The sequence below is a fragment of the Chrysemys picta genome, chromosome 1 (genome assembly GCF_011386835.1).
Source record: "Chrysemys picta bellii isolate R12L10 chromosome 1, ASM1138683v2, whole genome shotgun sequence".
NCBI lineage: Eukaryota > Metazoa > Chordata > Testudines > Emydidae > Chrysemys > Chrysemys picta.
Genome location: NC_088791.1, coordinates 66,479,396 through 66,501,231, shown reverse-complemented (window position 1 = coordinate 66,501,231; position 21,836 = coordinate 66,479,396). Strand labels below are relative to the sequence as shown.

At 39.7% G+C, this 21,836-nt stretch overlaps 1 protein-coding gene across 3 annotated transcripts in view; it reads right to left on the bottom strand.

Moving 5' to 3' along the window:
• The window catches only part of FRS2 (fibroblast growth factor receptor substrate 2), a 94,699-nt gene that overhangs the window by 46,848 nt on the left and 26,015 nt on the right, over window positions 1-21,836 (bottom strand). Inside the window, exon 2 of one of the 3 annotated variants that reach the window (XM_065558802.1) lies at window positions 3,057-3,137. The exons of the other annotated variants lie outside the window; for them this stretch is intronic. The gene's annotated coding sequence lies outside the window, so the exon portion shown is untranslated. The remainder of the gene's footprint in view (window positions 1-3,056; window positions 3,138-21,836) is intronic. 3 annotated transcript variants of the gene reach the window in all.

The following is a 21,836-nucleotide window of genomic DNA, read 5'->3' as shown; positions in this document are numbered from 1 at the left end:
ACTAGTACTCTGAATGCTGATGTCTTTGGGTGGCCTACACAGAACACAGATTTGTGTTCAGATAGAACTGGAAAGCCCTCCAGACACTAAGTGTCAGCAATTGGATAGACAGAAACAGATGGGAAACCTACCATATAGAAAAAATGCTATTGAGTAAAACAAAGGGACCATCCTTAAGAACCACCTTATTCCCTCCAGAAGATAAGGAGCATAAGGTGACAATACAGTCAACGCTCTGAACTTAGTTGATGGCTATCTTACTTGTTGGCCCTAGATTCTTTCTCTAGGCTTCATCTGAATAACTTAGTAGTGGACACTGGTAGAATACAGTGTGGAAGAAAAGAGGGACCATTGGCTGCTCAGATGTGGCAAATCCTATTAAGTCTTGTATCCTATTTAGACTTAAGTAGCTCTTACTTTGACCTTTGTCTTTCTTCTGGCTAGAGTGTCTTCCTAGAATGATGCCAAATTCTTTAGATTTCACCAGCTTGTGGTGTAAGAGTTTGAAAAACCAACAGTATCGATATATAGTCCATTCACCACTTTAGGGCAATATAAAGAAGGCAGGGCTGGTGTAAAATGCTGAAAATAAGTAAGTGCTGTTACATACTGCACAAGCTGCAAGCTCTGCAGAAGCCCTGTGGAGAGGGGACTGCAGTTGAGTTTACGGTCATGAGAGCATGTGTTGCTGCTATGAGGTTATCCTGGGATAAGGCATCACATGCAACATCTCTTCTGTATCAAAATTTTGCTTCCAACCAGTAATTACTAGCTGTGCAGGCAAGCCTCTTGGAGCTGGCCCACAGCGGTGAACTTCTTAAGAGTTATCTGAAGAAAAACCAGATTTGTGCTTATTAGCCCAGACTGGAACATTCACTAGGAGTTTGGAAATAAAACAGAAAAAGTGATAGGTTTCAGAGGAGGAAACTTCTCCCATGAAAAGAGAGTAGTTTAAAGGGGCATATGGATGTTTAAAAAGGCAGAAACTCTTGAAAGAAGATTCAGAAGGGTCATGATGTTCTTTCCCATACATCCCCATATATGCAGCCTCTCTTCAAATTAACTGTTTCTTCAAGATGTCCTGCTGAGTTCTTGCCTTGCATTCTCTGGCTCATGAAGATCTAACAGCAACTAGCTTCCCATTTTGTCTATTTGAGAGACAATAGGGGCATTTTAACAGTTAAGAAAGCTGAGTGGGGTCACTGAGCATAATCCTGCACTTTCATCTGTCTGGCATCAGTCATAACAAAAAGAGAACAAGTACTTGAGGGAAAAAAAGCAGTGTCGCTAATATCAAACTAAAGCAGACCCAAAACTACAGTGAAGGAGATGCAAGTGGGAAGTAAAGGTACTGGGAAATTGTTTTGATTAGTGCTGTGGCCCGATTATGAAAGGTGAATAAAATCTAAAATCCTGAATGGTGGAGCTGAAGGTATTAAAAAAAGTGTACTTTATATCTTTGTCTCTGATAAGAAGTGTTAAGTAAAAGATTTTTTTTTAAATTAAATACATTCACAGACTAATTATTCAAATTATGTTGAATTTAGACTGCTTTTCTCTCTACCCCTTTCCCAGAACAAAATCATGACATTTTCATGATAAAACTGTAATAAATCTGACTCCTAGAAAAACAAAATTATTGTAACCACACACAAGTGCCAGCACACACAATTGTAGTTTCTACATACTGCCCACACAGCACTTTTTGAATATGTGATTAGGAGGGCTGATGCATGATCACACTAAATTCCTTTCCTCAGCTCACACATCAAGAACTTGCCCTCTCAGCTGCATTCTTCTTCAAAACAGGCACGGTAACCTTAGCAACCCTCTGCTCCTAATATGGACAGCTGGTCCATTTAAAGTCAGCCTTAGATGGCAACTGAAATGGTTATTCCCTCAAATTCAGAAGAGTTTGTCCTCTTAATTCCCAAACTACTAATCACAGGGGTTGACTTAAAATTTTGAAACTTGATCAGCACTTTTGTTCTGTTGCAGAGATTTGTGCAGCATTTCAAGCTATTTGGGCCAAAAAACCCCAAAAAACTGATGAGCTATTTCCTATGTATTTGTCAAACATTGTTAATCAAAGTAAATGTCATAGTACATAAAACAACACAGTTTGAGAAAATATTTGGGGGAGGGAAGGAAAGAGAACAGACTAAGCTGTAAGGAAAGATCTCTGAAGATCCTCCTATAAAAATAAACTGAAAATCTTGAAGTGCCAGTATATTAAATTGTAAAACTGAGAACATCCATTCCAGAAAGCTCACTTCTCTTGATTTCAAAAGCACAGCATTTTTCTCAAAACTGAGAATAATGATTTTATTAAACTGCAAGAAGCTATCTAAATTTTGTTTCGCAACTGTTCCTGACTAATGGCCATTTACAAACACACACTTAAACCATGCAAGGGCAATCACTTTGAGGATGCCTTTGTGCTCGTTTAAAAAAAAAAAAAGAGTGGGGGGGGGACAGGACGGGAGAGAGAGACTATCAAGGGGTTGGTATAGGAGAGAGTGTGGAGAACTGGCCATTGATAAAATTTAAGATTAATCTCAAAATACTTAGGGATTAATAAAGACCAAGATTTATGCACTGCTGAACCTACCAAATATATGACATCTTTTTCATAAGATCTCTCTTATGATTCTTTTTTCCACTCTATATCATTTACTCCCTTAATTCTACCACTCGGAATATATATCAAGTTATCAAGTAAGGTAAATACACTCTGGCATATCTTCAGGTGGCAAAAGAGGTAACCATACTTTGGATTTGAGGGGAGAGCTGGGTATGAATTATTCTATTTAATAGCAATACACAAGTTCCTGTATGTTAAAAACAATTTTCAATCTTCACCATTCCATTTGTTTAAAATTTTACTTAAATACACACTGTTTCTATTAAAGTCCTCAGATGATAGCACTCATTTATTCCATCATATTTCAGTACAACATAGGCAATATACTGCAGGACAATCTTCAAAGACCACAGCTTCCCCAGTGGCATAGCACCTTGATTCTGGACTCTATTAATCTACTCTTCTGATTTACCTTGCATTCTACCAAGTTCAACAGCAATTCAAACACCTCCAGCAGCAACAACAAGCTTTCCATCATTCATCTGTCATCCACCTTGAAAATAGGCAAGAGTTCAAAACAAAATTAAAAATAGAAAAGATTTGGGTAAAATATGCAATAGCAAAAGGCAAGCGTTACATTAAAAAGGGTATAATTCAAACAGCTAGATAAGGCTAAGATTAAATAGAAAAATAGAAAATGGCAAGACAAATACTACTAAGACGGGTCAAGACTTAAAAACTAATTAAAAAAGACTATATTAAAAGTGTTTCACTGTAAAGCCCAGCCCCCAAATAATTTTTCTGGCTCTTTTCTGCACCCTCTATTTTTCACATCCTTTTTAAAATGTAGACACCAGAACCGGACACAGTACCCTACTGCTACTCACATGTATACACCCAGAGATCACATGTGGAGTCCCCATTTACTTCCTCAGTCCTGTCTACAGGACTAGGGAACTAACTACTTGCAGATTGGAGTCCTGTGTTTGTAAAGCACCTAGCACAGCGAGACCCTGATCCTGAATGCAGTTTTTGGATGGTACCACAATACAAATAATAAAAATTAAATGGGATAAAAATAGAAATAATTAAAATAAATCCTAAATATGGAGCAGGAAATCTAAATTAACCTTAAAGACAAGTTTGTTGTGAGAACTGGAGCAATATGCACAACACAATTTATAAAATATAATCAATTCTTTCCTGTGATTTGATTACACCATTGTGGGCTGCTGGACTGGTCCATCTGCTACGTGAGTCAGGTGACATCAACTCCAAGAGGATTTTGAGCTGTCTAAGCCACATTATTGTCCCAGTAGTTAGGCACAGAAGAGACCCAGTTAGGTCATGTAGCCCATCCCTCCTTTGTAGCATAGGATTGTTCCATACATTTTGCTTTTCAGTCCTCTGTATGTCTAGTTTTAACTGTCTCAATGGTCTTTCCACAACTTGTCTAGGGAGACTTTTCCATAATCAAATACATCTTTCTGTTAGGTTTTTCCTAATATTCTAACTAAATTTTCCTTTGCTTAATTTAGTCACACTATGCCCTGTTCCACTCCTTTGTGCCAGTCTGAACAATTTACTCTTTCTTCCTTGGTGTTCACACCTTCAAGATACTTATAGATTGATATGTCCATGTCCAACCCATCTGATATAATTATTTAGCCAATCCATACCTGTGTAAGCTATTTTAATCTTTCTTCATAGAACAATCCCTCCAGACTCTTAATCACTGTATTAGTCTCCTCTGAATTCTTGTCAGTTTAACTATATCTTTCAGTGTCATGAAAATTTTTTTATATTTTAATGGCTGAATATTACTCATCCAAACATTTTTATACAGATTTTTTAAACTTTGTTTTAAGTTTTTGAGCACAGAGTCTGCACAGTCTTTTAAAGCCATAGTAGATCTTTGGTTTTTTAAATGTTAGTTCTACCCTCTTATTATAAGATTCAGTAAATGCAGCAGAATTTACCAAAAGTAAGGCAGTGTAATTTTGATATGTACTATAAAAAACTTCCAATATCTATGTGAATTCTTTCAGCATGTTACCCTTCTCTTTCCTTCCATCCATTGGCTCCCCCTTCTCTGTCTGCCAATTGAGAGCCGCTGCCAACTTTACCTCAGCACCCTGTACTTATTCTAGTTACAACTTGCAGAGTGGTCTTTCCCCTTGTGTACTTCAGAGACAATTTCGACTAGCTATATTACATGTATTTCTTTCTATAGTGTCTGGCAGAAGCCAAAAATTGTAAGCAGACATTTCCAATTACTATGAGTATCCTCAGCTTTCCATGAAGCTTCCCATTGTAGCACTGAGACTTGGAAACTCATTTGCCTGAGTGCCTAATCTCAAGGTTCAAAGCCCCATATATTTGCATGAAACAGATTTGTAACCCACACAGTTTCCCAGGGAGAACCCAGTTAGGACATAGGATCTTTAGGTTGAGAGGGACCATACCTGCAATACTATCCCTCCTTGTGAAAGCATATAGAGGCACCTAGAATGTCAGATAGCAGTTCAGAATATTTTCCTTTTTATTGGGTTGGTATGATGCCACCTCAGAGCTTTCATAGCCAAAGGAGAGGGCTGAGGTGATGCCTGCCTGGTCTTGGCTGCCTGTGAAGGGCCTGTACAGCAGACTGTCAATGGAAAGTATCCCCCACTTAGAAATGTTGAACCCTGGTCACCAGGAAAGATAGCCATGTTTAATTCTGTTAGTGATACCACGTTAAATATGGATTGGTGCACACAAAGGAATCTTCTGACCTAATAAAATAGTGTACAGTGGGACTAGAAAGATAAATGGTGGGCCTCCTACTGCCTGCTTAGTTCTTCCATATCTGGGTTACTTGCCTTCTCATTACTTCATGGCCAGCTGCTTGGAGGGTTGGAAGGGAAGTCAGAAGCTGGGGACAATATCCTGGACATTAAAGTATGGCGACCCACAGTGTTAGGGTACGTCTTCACTACCCGCCGTATCGGCGGGTAGCAATCGATTTATCTGGGATCAATATATCGCGTCTCATTAAGACGCGATATATCAATCCCCGAATGCGCTCACCGTCGACCCCGCGCCATGTGGACCCCAGGTAATTCGATCCAAGATACTTCGACTTCAGCTACGCTATTCGCGTAGCTGAAATTGCGTATCTTGGATCGACCACCCTCCCCCCCCCAAGTGTAGACCAGCCCTTAGTTGGAAATGACAGCCAATAGTTAGCCCACGGCAACCCACAGAAGCAGCAGGTGATGACAGCCCAATATTTCCCCCCACCCCTCTATTACATTTTACTAAAAAAAATGAGGAGTGGTATATAAACTATTGTTTAGGACAGCTGCAGACCTCCTGATCGTGGTTAAAACAATACTCTGCTGGCCTTCCTCACCAAAGGAAGAATTTCCCTACGTATGTGTATGCACATACGCCACAAAAATCAACATATCTGTAATCTGGTCTTTTCTGCATTAATATTCCATGTTACACTCCATGAAGGTGAACAATGTAACCAGGTGCTGAGAATTATCCACCCAACTGCATTGTGAGAAAAGGGAAATTCAGCCCTGGCACACAGCTGGGAATTAATCAGCCAAATAGTCAGAAATTTGAAATAAAGTTTAGCATTTTCCTTAGAAAAAGCACTGCAGGAGAGAGATCTGCTTGTTTGTGCCTGTCACTGTGGAGGCAAATAAAACTGTAGTGAACTTCTGGGGTAGGACATTCACCGGCTGTCAATTCTGACAGATTTGGTTCTGTCCCTAAACTGCATAGAGGCTGCAATACCCAATATAACAGAGCTATGGACCTTAGTGTGCATCACCACGAGTTACTAAAGAAATAAAGCAGTTCAGGGTTGATGAAGGGTGTGTACACACACACACACACACACACACACCCCATCTTTCATTGGCTGGACATTCCTACATTCCAAGAAGGTTGTTGCACAGGCCATATCAGTCCAATACATATTGCTATGAGATGCAAAGGTTTCCAGTTCTTAGCTGGTAAAGGTACTTTGGGGGCGGGAAGGGGGGGAGGGACTGTCACAAACTGCAAATTAAGAGAAGCTTTCATTTGTTGTTTGTTCACTTGGACACGTGCTATAATCTTGAACTGAAATAACCTTGCTATTCTAACTGACCCAATTTTATTTATGGCAAGATGGATTTCTGTATTTGCTATTTTTAAGGGGGTGCATAATAATTAATGGCTCTGCAGGTGAAGAGAAAAAAAAGCTCATTTTTCTAACAACATTCCATATGGATAAAAATTAAATTTGGTAGTGGGTGTTAACATTCTGCAAAATACTTCAAAAATAATGCAAGGTCTCAAGCCCTCTCATTTCACTCTTCTGCCTTTATTATTAAAAATAAGGAATTTAGTTCTAAAAACTAGGTTAAGAAAACATTAAAATAAAACTTTAACCCTCCTCCCTTCACACAATCTTTATATTTACTTCCTATGAATTATGATTGAGAGCCTATTGCTGTCATTTCACATATCTATTTACCCACAACGTATGAGCCGATATTGCAACAACATTTTATTTTTGCAATGTTTCTATTCCTCCATTGTGGCTAGCTCCCATTTATAAAACATTTTACTCAAGAATGTGTCTTATCCAATGTTTTATTTATTCTAAGCATTTGTTTATTAAGCAGTTTAAAACAATGTTTTATCCCATACAGAACTATTGTACAGAATGTATATGCCAAAATTAAAACAGATGTACACACATGAAAATTTGATCAAAGATAGTAATATAATGTAATTGACAAAATATTGTCAAGTTGCCAAATAGTAACTTTAGAGAGACATGGTGGGGGAGGTAATATCTTTTATTGGACCAAATTCTATTGATGAAAGACAAGCTTTTGAACTACACAGAGCTCTTCTTCAGGCCCGGGAAAGGTACTCAGGCCTGGTCTACATTCCAGAGTTTGGTTGACATAAGTCAGCTTACTCAACCTAACTATGCAAGTGTCTACACTAGAATGGTGCTCCCATCGATGTAAGTTGCCCACTAAATCAATCTAATAACTCCACCTCTGCGAGAAGCATAGTGCTTAGGTCCACGTAGTTAGGGCAACACAGTGTCTATACAGACACTGTTACTTATATCGCCTGTTGGCTGGGAGCCTCGCTGCCACCTCCCAGTGACGAATGGGAGAAAGCCTGAGCGCAGCTCCCTGCCCTGGCAGCAAGGCTCAAAGTGGGAGGCCCCCCCTTCCTGCCACCTGGCTGACACCCTCATCTGTGAGCCCAGTGTGGGGCGGGGCTCAGCTTCACAGCAGGAAGTCTACCAGCAGTGAAATTGTCATTCTTGTCAGCTTCATGGCTGCTATTTAGCGTTTGTTCTCGAGCTCCTGCTGTCAGCCCTTGGCCAGAGGAGAAGAGTGTGCCCAGCAGCTGTGAGCTCCACGCAGGCTGACAGTCAGCCAGAGAGGACATGCTAAAATAGTACAAAAATTAGTTTACAAGCACCAGCTAAATAATACAGCCAGCCTTCAAGTTTATGTTATATATACAAGTAAGCAAAGAGACAACTCTCTGCATTCTGTGACAGCTGTAATATCTAAGATATCTTCATTTGGCAGGTAGAACGCATTTGTTTGGAGGTTACAAAAAGCAAGGATGCTTACAGCACGGTCCACATCAGATAATCAGTTACTGCAGATACCAACAAAGGCACTTCTGGCTACCAAAGCCACTTGAAATTCCAGGAACTATCAGGGATCCAGAAATACCCTGAAATTATGCTCTTCGTTAACTAGGAACAGGCAAGATGCCTCAATCATGAAGGCAGTCACCATTCATACCTACTCACTACTTCTCTCAAACAACCAGCATCACCTCAGTCTTATTAGGACTGCCTCCCAGCCAGCTTGTTGAAACCCAAGCCCCAATTAAACCTAATATCTTATACTAGCCAGGAGAACTATGCAAATAATTCTCAAGTACCTGACCAAAACATTCTGTGAGCACAATTCAGAACTAATTTGTTCCTTCCTGGCTTAAACTTATAACATCCAGGCCTAAAATAAAGGAACAATACCATTATGTTCATTCTAAGGAGTACCATAAACAAATGGCCCCCACTGGACAACATCACAACAGTATTATTCCAACCCCCATACATAACAAAGATGTATTGGAGATTCTCTCTCACCATCTTATACTACAATCAAAGACCCATTCATAATGACACATGAGATACAGGTGGTGCAGAACCAGTAAGAAAACTTGGGGGATAGGGTGAGAAAAGAGAGAGAACGAGACAACCTTTTCTACTGCAGTTTCTGATTTGCGAAAACATTTTAAAAAGTCGAAATTTCAGCCCATAAGAGTAATTTTTGGACTAAATATTTACTTGTATACAGAGTAGCTGTTCTCTGATTTGCATGGTTTCTAACAAACAAAAAAGTAGTCTGAAAAAATCTGGATCATGGGACAGGCAACACTAAGAAAAACAGTGAAGTACAGTTTTCTAGTTAGAACAGCACTTACTTTCATATTCAATCCAAAGAACATCTAATTAGATTGCAATTGGCTAAAAACAGCTTATTTAAATATGATTATGACTCCAAAATAGCCTTTAAACATACTCAACTTTGCAGCCAATTTAGGTTGCATAGAGGGACTGAAGAATCCTTTTATAGTCCCCAGCATAAAAGAAAATCATGCTCATTTTGCTCAGTCCAGCAGTTTGAAAGTTCAAAAGGTAAGAAAAGTTCTGCATGAACAAACTGAAGTTACTTTGAAAAATAAAGCTTTAATTATAACTGGCATTTCTTAAGCCACTACTCAGAGCAACTCTATGGCTAAGAGGTGACATCACTCATGTGTCAGGTTGTGTGGAAGCCCAGAATTAAAACGTAGGCCAGATTCCAACATTCCACAATTCTGGCTTAATAATAAATTATTATTAATTGTGTTTATTACAGCACTCCCTAAGGGGCACCCAAGAATGGGGCACCACGGTGCTAGGCACTGTAGAAACACGGAGAACTAAAAGATAGTCCCTGCCCCAAAGAGCTTAGCTGCTCCTTAACATATCGTCTGGAGTCTCTACCTGGCTCCTCTCTACAACCCCTCCCCCAAATCTCAATGGCTGGGTGGAGGGGAGGCACCACCTGGGTCCTAGAGCCACCACAGTATGGGGAGGGGGTCTCTTCAATACAGTTCTGGGCCTAGAGGGTGCTGGGAGAAGAGATGGGCCCAGTTAACCAGACGAAAAAAAATCCTAAAATAAATTTAAATATCAAATCATTTGGATGGATTTATGCATAGAACCCTACCAAATTCACAGCCATGAAAAATGTGTCACAGATCGTGAAATCTGGTCTTGTGTGTGCTTTTACACTATACAGTACTATACAGATTTCACAGGCGAGACCAGCATTTCTCAAATTGGGGGTGCTGATCCAAAAGGGAGTTGCGGGGGAGGAGGTCACAAGGTTATTTTAGGGTGTTGCAGTATTGCCACTCTTACTTCGTTGCTGCCTTCAGAGCTCGGCGGCCGGAGAGCAGTGACTGTTGGCCGCTGCCCAGCTCTGAAGGAGGCACCCTGCCAGCAGTAGCACAGAAGTAAGGGTGACCATACCATACCATGCGCTGCTGCCTTCAGGGCTGGGCAGCCGGAAAGTGACGGCTACTGACTGAGAGCCCAGCTCTGAAGGCAGCCGCACAGAAGTAAGGCTAGCAATACCATGCCATGCCATCCTTACTTCTATGCTGCTGCTGGCAGCAGCTCTGCCTTCAGAGCTGGGCTCCCAGCCACCAGCTGCCGCTCAGCTCTGAATGCAGCATGGCTGCCAGCAGCAGCGCAGAAGTAAGGGTAGCAATACTGCAACACCCCCTTACAATAACCTTGCGACCCCCCACAACTCCTACAATGACAACACCATGAAACTTCAGATTTAAATAGCTGAAATCATAAAATTTACTATTTTTAAATCCTATGACTGTGACATTAACCAAAGTGGACCGTGAATTTGGTAAGGCCCTATTTATGCAGGATCGACATAGTCAATACACTAATTTGCCTCTTCAAATCCCCTTGTCTTTTGCATCAAATTGAAGCTTTACACATCATAGTCCCAAGTCCCAAAAGGCGCTAAAAATCATGAGTTAAGTCCCCCAACAGTTATGAGATTGGTTTAACACATAATAAAATTTGGGGTCTTTGTACTGACCATCTGTTTTTTGAGCCTTTACGGTCACATTTTCAAGTTTTTCCTCTGCAGCCAGGAAAGCTAGATACTTATTTCTTTTAAATGTATGTTTGAGATTTTCATGTAAAAAATCACATGACTCCAGGAGCTGGGGCTTTAAGAAAAATACCAAATATTGCAAGAGTTGGCAAAAGTACATGCCAGGGTCGAGGCCCAAACCTCATTCTCTTCCACTGTTCATATGCCTCCTCCTAGTAATGCAAGTGTGACAAATGCTTTGCTATTTTTGGTTGCTGTCTTGATGAAAAGGGGAATAGAATTTATATTTAAACTTATTCTCAAACAAATTTCACGCTTCATTCATAATGATTCTTTCATCTTTTGAATTTTAAGCCACTGGAATGAACAAAGTGGATGCAATTTTCTTTTATGACAGTCACTTCCTAGAAAATTTAGAGGTTTCCAGTTAAACTTAAGCTTTTTTTGAATAGTAAGTCAGTTACATATTAAGGGCATTATTAAATTAAAAGTTGCCCCAAGTTCCCCACAAAATAGATTTTTCACAGCTCCCACAGCTTCAGCAATGTGATCGTATGGCTGAAGACAAAGAGTTTGGAGCAAAGCAGATGCCAGACTTTTGTTTTAATCGACTCAAGACCTAACACAGCTGGTTTAAAATATTTTTAGTAGTAAAGTATTTTTAAAAAATGCATAAGCCTGCATACATATACATTTAGAAATAAATGTTTGCACTACCGCCTGCTTAAAGAAAAGTTCAAATGTGCCTATATTAAGAACACACCCATTTAGTATCAGCATTTTTTTAAAGTTTAAAACTAGATGACATAGTCCAAAAATTATACTAGAATTCGGTTAGCTATACATTAATTCAAGTAAAGAAATTGTGACAAAGTTCCTCCTCTATCTTGGTGGGTCCTGCGCTTATTGGCGGATTTGCTCGCTTCACAGATTCACCCTGTGGGTCAGGAAACAGTCCAGAGACCTTCCCCTCTGGTAGAAGCTACAGTCCAGGTCAATTCCTCCTGTGTTTGATCAGGAGTTGGGAGGTTTGTGGGGAACCGGGGGCCCCCCCTCTACTCTGGGTTCCAGCCCAGGGCCCTGTGTACTGCAGCTGTCTAGAGTGCCTCCTGGTACAGTTGCACGACAGCTACAACTCCCTTGGCTACTTCCCCATGACCTCCTCCCAACACCTTCTTTGTCCTCACCACCGGACCTTCCTCCTGATGTCTGATAATGCTGGTAACTTCTCAGTCCTCCAGCAGTACGCCTACTCACTCTCAGCTTCTTGCACACCTCTTGCTCCCAGTTCCTCACACACACTTCCGCTCCCTGGCTCCCCCTGGCTTGACTGGAGTGAGCCCTTTTATAGCATCAGAGGGGCCTTAATTAGAGTCAGGTGCTTAACTGCCTCACCTGACTCTTAGCAGGTTAATTGGAGTCAGGTGTTCTATTAGCCTGGAGCAGCCCCTGGTCACTCAGGGAACAGAAAACTGCTTATCCAGTGAACAGTATATCTCCCTTCGACTACTCTGCTGTTCCCAACTGGTCTGGGTCTATCACAAAATATACAAAGATCAGATCCAAAATAGTGCTGAACCTAAAATCAAGTCAAATTTAGACAAAATTCTGACCAATTTAGAAGCTCAAAAGTAATTTTCTTCTATATATACTATTCTAGGTGAGAAACCATAGCAGCAGTATGCATATATTATGAATTACTGTAGCACCTAGGAGTCCTAGTCATGGACCAGGACCCCACTATGCTAGGCATTGTATAAGCAGAACAAAGAATGCCCCTACCTCAAGAGCTTACAATCAAAAGTAGACTCACTCATTGACTTAGGGCTTGTCTACACTAGCCCGTGTGAAACACCCCCCCGCCCCCGCAACATAAATTTACACCGACAGAAGCGCAGCGGCAGACAATTATGTCGGTAGGAGAGCTTCTCCTGCCCATGTAGCTACCATGTCTCGGGGAGATGTATTATGTTGACGGGAGAGCTCTCTCCCATTGGCTTAGAGCAGTACATGAGCCATTTTACAGCAGCACAGCTGCTCTGCTGTAAGCTTGCTAGTGTAAACAAGCCCTTAGCGTCTATCTTTATTACCATTTCTGAAATAAAGCTGTACAGTTAAACTAAAATTGTTTCAATTAAAAGGAATTTCTTGTCACTATTTTAAATATTCACACCTTTTCACACTCCAGAACATTTTTCAGTCCACCGGGAAAGACAGTGAAATTAAATACAATTAAGACCATGAGAAACCAGGAAGGGTTTTTCTCTTTTAATGCATTGTTTGATCAGAATCTCACCATCAAAAACAAAATAATCAAGTTAGAAATGGAAAGTAACACCATGGATCTTCTATCAGTTTATTGACAATGTGCTAATTAGAATAGGAAAATGTGTTTACTTATCTTAAAAATCCCTTTCTTCTAGTAGGCAGGTCCACAGACACTACTTTAGGTAGCTCTGGAGGGAGATCTATATCTGTAGGCTACTAGCATGGTGCTAAGCCTCACTCATTGATGACTCAGTGCAACAAACGTCAAAGCTAGTATATCTTAGGTTTTATGACAAATAAAACCAATTAATTCTGTTAAAAGTTAAATGATTAGTTTGTAAGTAGACGGCTCTAATGAAGAGACAGGAAAACTCTAAACACAAAATAGACAGTTGACTAGATTTCTCTCTCTGCTTTTGATAGAGGTACCCAGATCTAGTGGTTCATCTACTAGAAGGAAGGACAATTTAGGTAACATGTTTTACCATTCATCAACAAATATAGGTTCAGAGATCCTAAAATCAAATTTAATCAACAGCATTTAAAATACAGATGGTGATTTTAACTGGAATAATTAGCTGTCTTTAGTAACCAAGTACACTAATCTAACAGCAATTACTGGGGAACCACTGCATGTAGATTTTTCCAGCTGAACATTGTCAGGTGAGAAATGTACATTGGTTTTGTATTATTTTGTGAAGGAGGGCAATAATGATTTATAATGTCTTCACAGGAGATGTAGGATATTATAGCCCATGTGATTGTCACTGCTATGAGCAAAGGAGCCTTAAATAAGATGTTGGCAATAGATTTAGAAATCTAGACAGTATTACCAACCCCAAGCATTCAAATGTGTTAGAAATGGAGACTGGGCTGCTCCTTTGCTTACACCCCAGGGCATCATGGTAGCACCTTTAAGAGTAAGGGTCTTTTAAAAACACAAATAACTAAAAACCAAAACACTATGTTTTCTAAAAAGACAACTATGACAATCAGGGTAAAGACACCAAGGGGAGATCAGAAGGTTTAAATCTCCAAAAGTAATCAGTGAAACCAACTACTTTACTTTACTGTAAAAGTACATCAAGTAAGTTCTTTTATGAAAGCTTGTAATGCATGGAACTTGACATTATGAGATATGTATACCGATGGTGTGAATGTATGTGTACCACCCACCCATCTGTAATGGTAACTGTGATGCAACTTCAGCATCACCTCAAAACAGCACTGGGAAGCAGACAGACAGGGAGGGGCTACCTCTCCAACCCAATGAGACTAGCCTCAAGCAACTAGACATTGTCCAGAGCAGAAAAGAAGAGTGAGGAACCACCAAAGCAAACAGAAAGAGCTTGAAACTGAAAAGAAAACCACAGTCTATAGTGACTGAAGAGAAAAGAAATAATGTAAAACCTTTTAAAATGGAAGGGGTTTGAACTAAAAGAGTATCCAGAACAAGGGGGACAGTCTCAAGGCAGTCCATGAACACTGGATCCCTAGCTAGGATTATGCTAGGAAACTACTTTAAGGCAATAGGTAACTCTTATTAGAAAAGGGATTTTATCTAATATGAAAGTGTAAAGCCTGAGGTTGCAGCTTGAACTTTGACTTTATAAGTAATTGTATATGTTTGTTTTTCCTGATTATTTCATCTCTGAATCTGTGGTTTTTCTATTAAATTAGCTTTTTGTTTAATTTTATCCTAAGCAGGTCTCTGATGTGCAAACTGTGTGGAGTGTATATCCCAAAGTGAACTGGGGACTGGTTTCACACTTTTGGAGAGTGACGAAACAGAGAGGAACAGTCCAAGTATCTGGTAATCAAGAACTCAGGGAGGACATATTTGGGGAAATCAATCACAGAGCACTCACCGGCTAGGGGGGCACAGAGGCTCAGGGCTTTCCCCTTCAGCGGGGCCAGCTGGTGCTCATGGCTCCAGCCCCACTGGGGGGATAGGAGGGGGCACAGAGACTCAGGACTCCCTCCCCCTTCCCCCCCCATGGGGCGAGCCAGTGCTCATGGCTCCAGCCCGGAGGAGGGGGGGGGAGAAAATCGGGTCCGCCGCAGGCCGGATGACATTACCCAATGGGCTGGATCCAGCCCACCGGCCGTAGGTTCCCCACCCGTTTTAGCCAAACAAGCTAAAAGTTCCCCACCCCTGTTTTAGCTCCATAAAGGGGTAGCTGATGAAATGCAATAGCCTATGATAGGAGGTCAGACTATATTATCTAATAGCCCTTTCTGACCTTAAACCCTCTGAATCCGTCACACTGTATACATTATTGAAACAAAAACTGTGCTTCAAAATGTTTAAAGACCATAAGACAAAATATTACTGAACTTCTACACACAGGCTTTACACAGAATTCTGATGCATAAAAGTAAAAGCTATCGTTCAAATTTTACCTTGCAAGGTTGAACAGTCGGTGACTGCATTGCAATATTAAATTACCTTATATGTTGTTCTGTTAAATAAGATTTGGAATATCCCACTGTCAAACTTCTCAGACTGACTAAAAACATGCAAGTAGCTACTGGACGACCAAATTAAACTGTCAGCATAGGGGAAGACAATGTTAGCGTGCGTGTATGTATGTATATGCATCTTGAAAGAGTACCAAATATATTTTAGACAGATTTCGTACATAAAAAGTCTTCACTAAGCAGCAAGGTTATAAAAGTTAAATATATACTCTGCCTGCCCAAACCTGTATCTTCAAATTTGCCAATTATAGTGTGCACAGACAGAAATAAATAAATAAAAATCAAGACTCACTGTAATTACAAATAAGGAAACAGTTTCAAGGAGTGCATATTCCAACTAAGCTATAATATGTAATAATTGATCCCTTAAACCTAACTAGTGAGAACAGTAATCTCTTCAATTTCCTTCTTTCTTACCCTTGCCTTCTCTATCTATATATGTTTTTTGTCTTTTCTCAAGAGAGAAAACACACTGTTCCTTCTCCTAAGAGAATTTCCGATTCAGCTGAGTGATACCTGGCAGCAGCAACTGGCTCCCCTATAAACAATGGAGGTTTCAGCGAATCAATGGGGGGACGTGTACCAGACAGTTGACTATTTTGGTCGATGAGCTGTGTCAACAGTCAAAATTCCCTGAAAATCTAGCTCCCTAAGGAGCAGCGCTTTCCATCAATCTAGGTCTGTTTAACTGGGCTGGCCCATTTTACTGCACTCCTCTCCTCACAACAGGAGTAACCTGTTGCCTTTGACTACCCAGACAGTAAAAGTTTGTTGTATACAACAGCTGCTGTTAAGCAGGCTGTAATTTCCACTGATGTTAGAAAGGATTCCATTTATTAAGTTGATCACACTTCTTGAAGATTACCTTAAAATGAAACTGCAGCACTGAGGAGATTTTATGTGCAATTCTACAGATAAACAGTAGCAAAGCAAACAATGAAAGAAAAAGCAATGGCAGAGGACCCTCTTTGTACAGTAAAAGGATTCAGAAGGAAGACAAGGTATCAGCAACAGAAACACGGTTACAGAGACACTAGCGATATATATATGTACGTGTGTGCGAACACACACACACACACACACACAGATTTTGAGTAAAATCAATAAGACAAAATACTGGAATTTCCTAACTTCTATATCCTTGACTTTCCAACCTTCATAAATGATCTTCTAACAAGGTTATTTTTGTGGAAGTGGGGGCCTGAACAGTATAAAACTAGGGTTTATTGAGGAAAGACTCTTACTATATATTTGTTAAGCATGACATACTCAAGAAAATTCTATGTATATGTACAGTATAATTAAAAACATGAGATTACCTTCCATTGATGATTAAGTGTACACTAGTAGCTTTGACTTCAGATTCATGACATACTGGCTTAAGTATGATAAAATAATGGTATGACTATCACTCAATAAAGTATACCTCTGTAGGTGCAAAGATATGATAGTAGGAGTAAAAAAACAACACCACGTTTAAACATATCTTTTCAACTGATATGGTGAATGTTGCGACTGTCACACATTCCAATCCAGAACAATCAAATCTGATTAATTACTACCTGGCAAGGTGGGGGGGGGGGGGGAGATTTTATTTTAAAGAGAATAATTGGATTTATTTAAATTGGATTTTAAAAAATAAACCTATTTAAAATTATATTTGAAATTAAAACAACTTATGTTAAGGCCTGAGCTAACTATAATCTATTAATTAAAGCAGTACATGTTTGCTGTCAAAATTTTAAAGAAAGTCAGACTACTGATCTGGTAGGAAACTTTGGCTAAGTATCTGGTAACCAGAGCTTATTGACATATTAAATTACTTTACAGCAGCAGACTCTTCTGCAAATGCAGAAAGAATATTTTTTTCATTTTTTTCAACTAGCTTGTTCAGAAACCAATGGGAGTTAAAAATCGGGAAAGCTTGTTTTCCCCTTTCCAAGCTATGAATAAAAAGTAGGTGTAGAAGGATGAGATCTAGTAGTTCTAAAATCTTGAAGGACTAGTGACCAGAAACAATCAGTTCCATTCACCAACTACAGACAATACTTCCTTTGTTTAATAAATCCATTTAAATGCAAAATATGTTTTCATAAACTTTTTTAATGTATCCAGCACATTTAGTTGTTTTATTGAACAATTTCAAACTTCTGTTTTGTGCATTAATTGAATTTGAATTTCCACCCAGAGTTTGACACAAATCATGAATAAAAAAATTAAAGAAATGCATCATTCACCACTTTCTAACAATATAAAAAAATAAGAATGTGCATGAATATATGTTAAACTATACAAGTGTATAGATATAATGTATTCTCCTGGTTTGTAAAAAGCAGCACCAAATTTAGAGAAAAAACTGTAATTAGTTGAAAATTAACGTTTTAATGGGTTACCAACCAATGAGAATCAACCTTTCCATAGGAAAATAACTAAAAAAGCACTACTGCAAAACATGATTAAAATAGTTTATTTAAATCAAGGTTCCCTGCTTGCGGATTTAAATCATGATTACAATTGATGGTTTAAATAGCTTTGATTTAAATCAATCCACCCAACTGCAGGGGAAAAACTCATTAAAAACCAAGCTCCTCATCTAGGGAAAATAAAATCACTTGTTCCAATTTGAGCGAGAGAGAGAGAATTACTGTGCAACATTTAATTCACATAAACATAAAAATGTACGCCAAATAGGGAAATTTATCTATTCTTATCTGAAAACTTCCTTCCTTTGAATAATGAAGTCCACAAATCTGTTACAATAGGTCAGAGGCTCTCAAACTGGGGGTTGTGACTCCTCAGGGGGTCGCAAGGTTATTATTTGGGGGGGGGTTCGTAAGCTGTCAGCCTCCACCACCAAACCCCACTTCACCTCCAGCATTTATAATAGTGTTATAAATTAAAAACACTTTTTTTATATTAATTACACTCAGAGGCTTGCTATGTAAAAGGGGTCACCAATACAAAAAAGTTTGAGAACCAGTGCAATAGATACTTCCTGGAACAGCACCAGAACTGTCAGTCACTAGAAACAAAAATGTTCCACTACTAAGGTTCCTTACAGTTGTGAACTTCCACAATCAGATTAATTCAATTCTCATTTCCTAATTTACAAATTGTGTTAAGTATACATTTAGGAAAAAGCACAATAATTTCTCCTACTGTAGTGTGTGGAAAACGCTCTCAAAAGTTTGGATGTCAATTTCTGTCTCTATTCTGAATGCTCCATTTGTCTCCGGGTGGCCCAGATCTGTGGACCTTAATACTTGAAGAAAGTTTTCAGATAAGCAGAGAAACATTCGCCTATTCATCATGCTGAAGTCAACAGATTTGTTATAATGTGATTCTCACAGCAGCACATTTCCAGGATGGAAAGTGGGATCATCATTTAAATATGGAAATCCAAAATGAAGTATATTATAATAATACATAATACCTAGCTCTTATATAGTGTTTTTCATCCATAGAGCTCAAAGCACTTTACAAAGGCGGTCAGTAGCATTATCCCCATTTTACAGATTGAGAAACCGAGGCACATAAGGCTTATACATCCCCTTATCTTCCACTTGGCATTAAGATGTGGAGTGAGTTATGCCAAAAAATGGCATTGGTTAAAGACTGGATGACAGATGTATAAAATTAGGTGAACTTCTGTATTCATGGCCAGGTGGCCATCTGAAGTTCTCAATACAGGAGACATGACTATTCTGCTCTGAGATTCAGTGCTCCAAAGGACTGGACTTTGACGCTTAGCCAAAGGAAGAATATTTCTTGATTTACTCTGCAAATTAATCTTATGACAGTTGAAAGGACTACTGATTGGAACTAGAAGTACAATACTGGGTTTTTTCCAAGAAAGCTCCTAACTTTAAAAATAATAATAATAATAATAATAATAATAAAAATAAAAATAAAAAAGCCCAACACCTCATGATTGGAGGTAGTGTCAATCGGGATGTCTTCCTTAATGGACAGGAAATATGACACCTCCTGCAGGAACTCAATCTGAGCAATTCTGTAAGGAGCAGAACCAGGTTCCAAGGCTGTTCTGTATGACCTTATGGGGCAGGAATAAGGATTATTGCCCAAATAAAGGATTTAAGGATGGGATTTGTACAAAACTTCCTTTTCCTGAACATGCTGATAATACACTATGGAGATTTGGCTTTTTCCTGGACATTCATAACTACATTAAGACCCTCCTAGAGAAACTCAAGGTTATGTTTTACTTGTTTACTGGTGGAACTATGATCCCACATACCTTGGATTGCTGAGACTTGACATAGTTTAGACACCATCTCTCTAGCTCTGCCTCTAGGCACCCTCACTAGGTGCAGAACCTGTGAGTGACACTCCTCTTGGCTGCAGAGATCCTACAGTCCAATTGCCTAGGCCTTGAAACTGGCACCAGCTCTCCCAAACCTCACAAGCAGCTGCTGCATTCCAGTTTATTCTCCCCCAAGGAGATGTGACAGTGAATGCACTTGGAGAAAGTACAAGAGATATACAGATCTATGAAAAAACAACAAAAGCCTACCTCAATTTCTTAACAATTCCAAGAGTCCTTTGGGATATGGTAGTGCCTTTTCAGGGGTGCAGGATTCTCCCTCCAGTCCTATACACCTTGCCTGCTTCTGGTCCTGATCTGCTCACTTCTCTCTCTAAGTGTCCAGTCAGAAGGCCTCCCTTTATACAATTGCAGGTCCTTTTGTCAGGTGACTACTTTTCAGTGACTCCCAATCCCTCATTGATTGATCCATTGCTTGATTACCCAGCTACCTGGAAGAACAGATTACACTGAGCATTCACTATCTGTCCTGATATGTCAAATTAGAGAGACAAGGTTGGTGAGAGAGTATCTTTTATTGGACCAACTTCTGCTGGTGAGAGACGAGCTTTTGAGTTACACAGAGCTCTTCCTCAGGTCTACGGCAAAGTTTTCATTTGCTGATGGCCCTTCACCACTGTCCCATTCAGGAGCAGTCACCAGGTGCCAATACCCTCCCTTTATTACAATAAATATAATGCAAGAGATATAGTGGAAGACAGCCAGGAAATAAACAGAGTTCATAAAATCTAACCGGAATTCATGAAATCAAACAGATTCCAAACTGTCACAGTAGGTTCATAAAGCCAGAGAGCCATACATTCTACAGCCAGAAAAGCAAACAGTATGACTGCTGCTCTCTCTTTACTATTTGTGTATGGTCCTGAGGAGTAGTGGAAGAGGTGGGAATACAGAGACATGGCCCAGTTTTAGAACAGTTCATTCAATTCCTCAGATCCCAGGTCCTGACATATGAAGAGACTACAGGGCACTTCACTGCTGTTTCTAGATGCAAATAAGTCAATCATCAGCCTATCAAATTGATTTACATAAGCCTTGGTGTTCCATGTCTCGTTTGAGGGGTAGCGTACACAGAGAAAGGAAACTTCTGTCTTGAGCAGAGCAGAGTTGATACTTTCTATGGAATCAGGCCAATCGTGTTTTTCCTAGCTGATGTATGAAAACCGCACCAACCATTTTGACTGTCACAACCAGCCCAAGTCCATTATATCCATGGAAGAAAAAGTGCTTGCAAACCTCCAATCATATAATCATAGAAATGTAGGGCTGGAAGGGACCTCGATAGGTCATCTAATCCAGTCCTCTGTGCTGAGATAGGACTAAGTATTATCTAGATTAAATCTTCCCTGATAGTGTTTGTCAAACCTGTTCTTAAAAGCCTCCAATGACAGAGATTCCACAACCTCCTTAGGTAATTTGCTCCAGGGTTTAACTACCCTTACAAATAGGAAGTTTCTCCTAATGCCTAATCTAAAACTCCCTTACTGCAATTTGCCCATTGCTTCTTGCCCTGTCCTCAGTGGATAAGGAAAACAATTTATCACCATCCTCTTTATAACAAGTCTTCAAGTACATGTCCCCTTTCAGTCATCTCTTCTCCAGATGAAACAAACCCAATTTTTTTTTCAAATCTTTCCTCATAGATTGTATCTGCTAGAACCTTAATCATTTTTGTTGCTCTCCTCAGGGCTCTCTCTAATTTGTTCACATCTTTCCCAGAACTGGACACAGTACTCCAGCTGGTGGATGCTGCACACATACACACTCTCTCTCTGGTACCTATTCCTTGGACTGGGATTTGATTGGGCCTCCCCCATTATGCCCATCTGTAATCTGACATAAGGATCACTTTGCCTAGTTCACTAATAGGTGGATCCCTTAAAAAAAATTTAATTGTCTATATTCACAAGACGAGTGAGCGGAGACCATGCAATGCAAC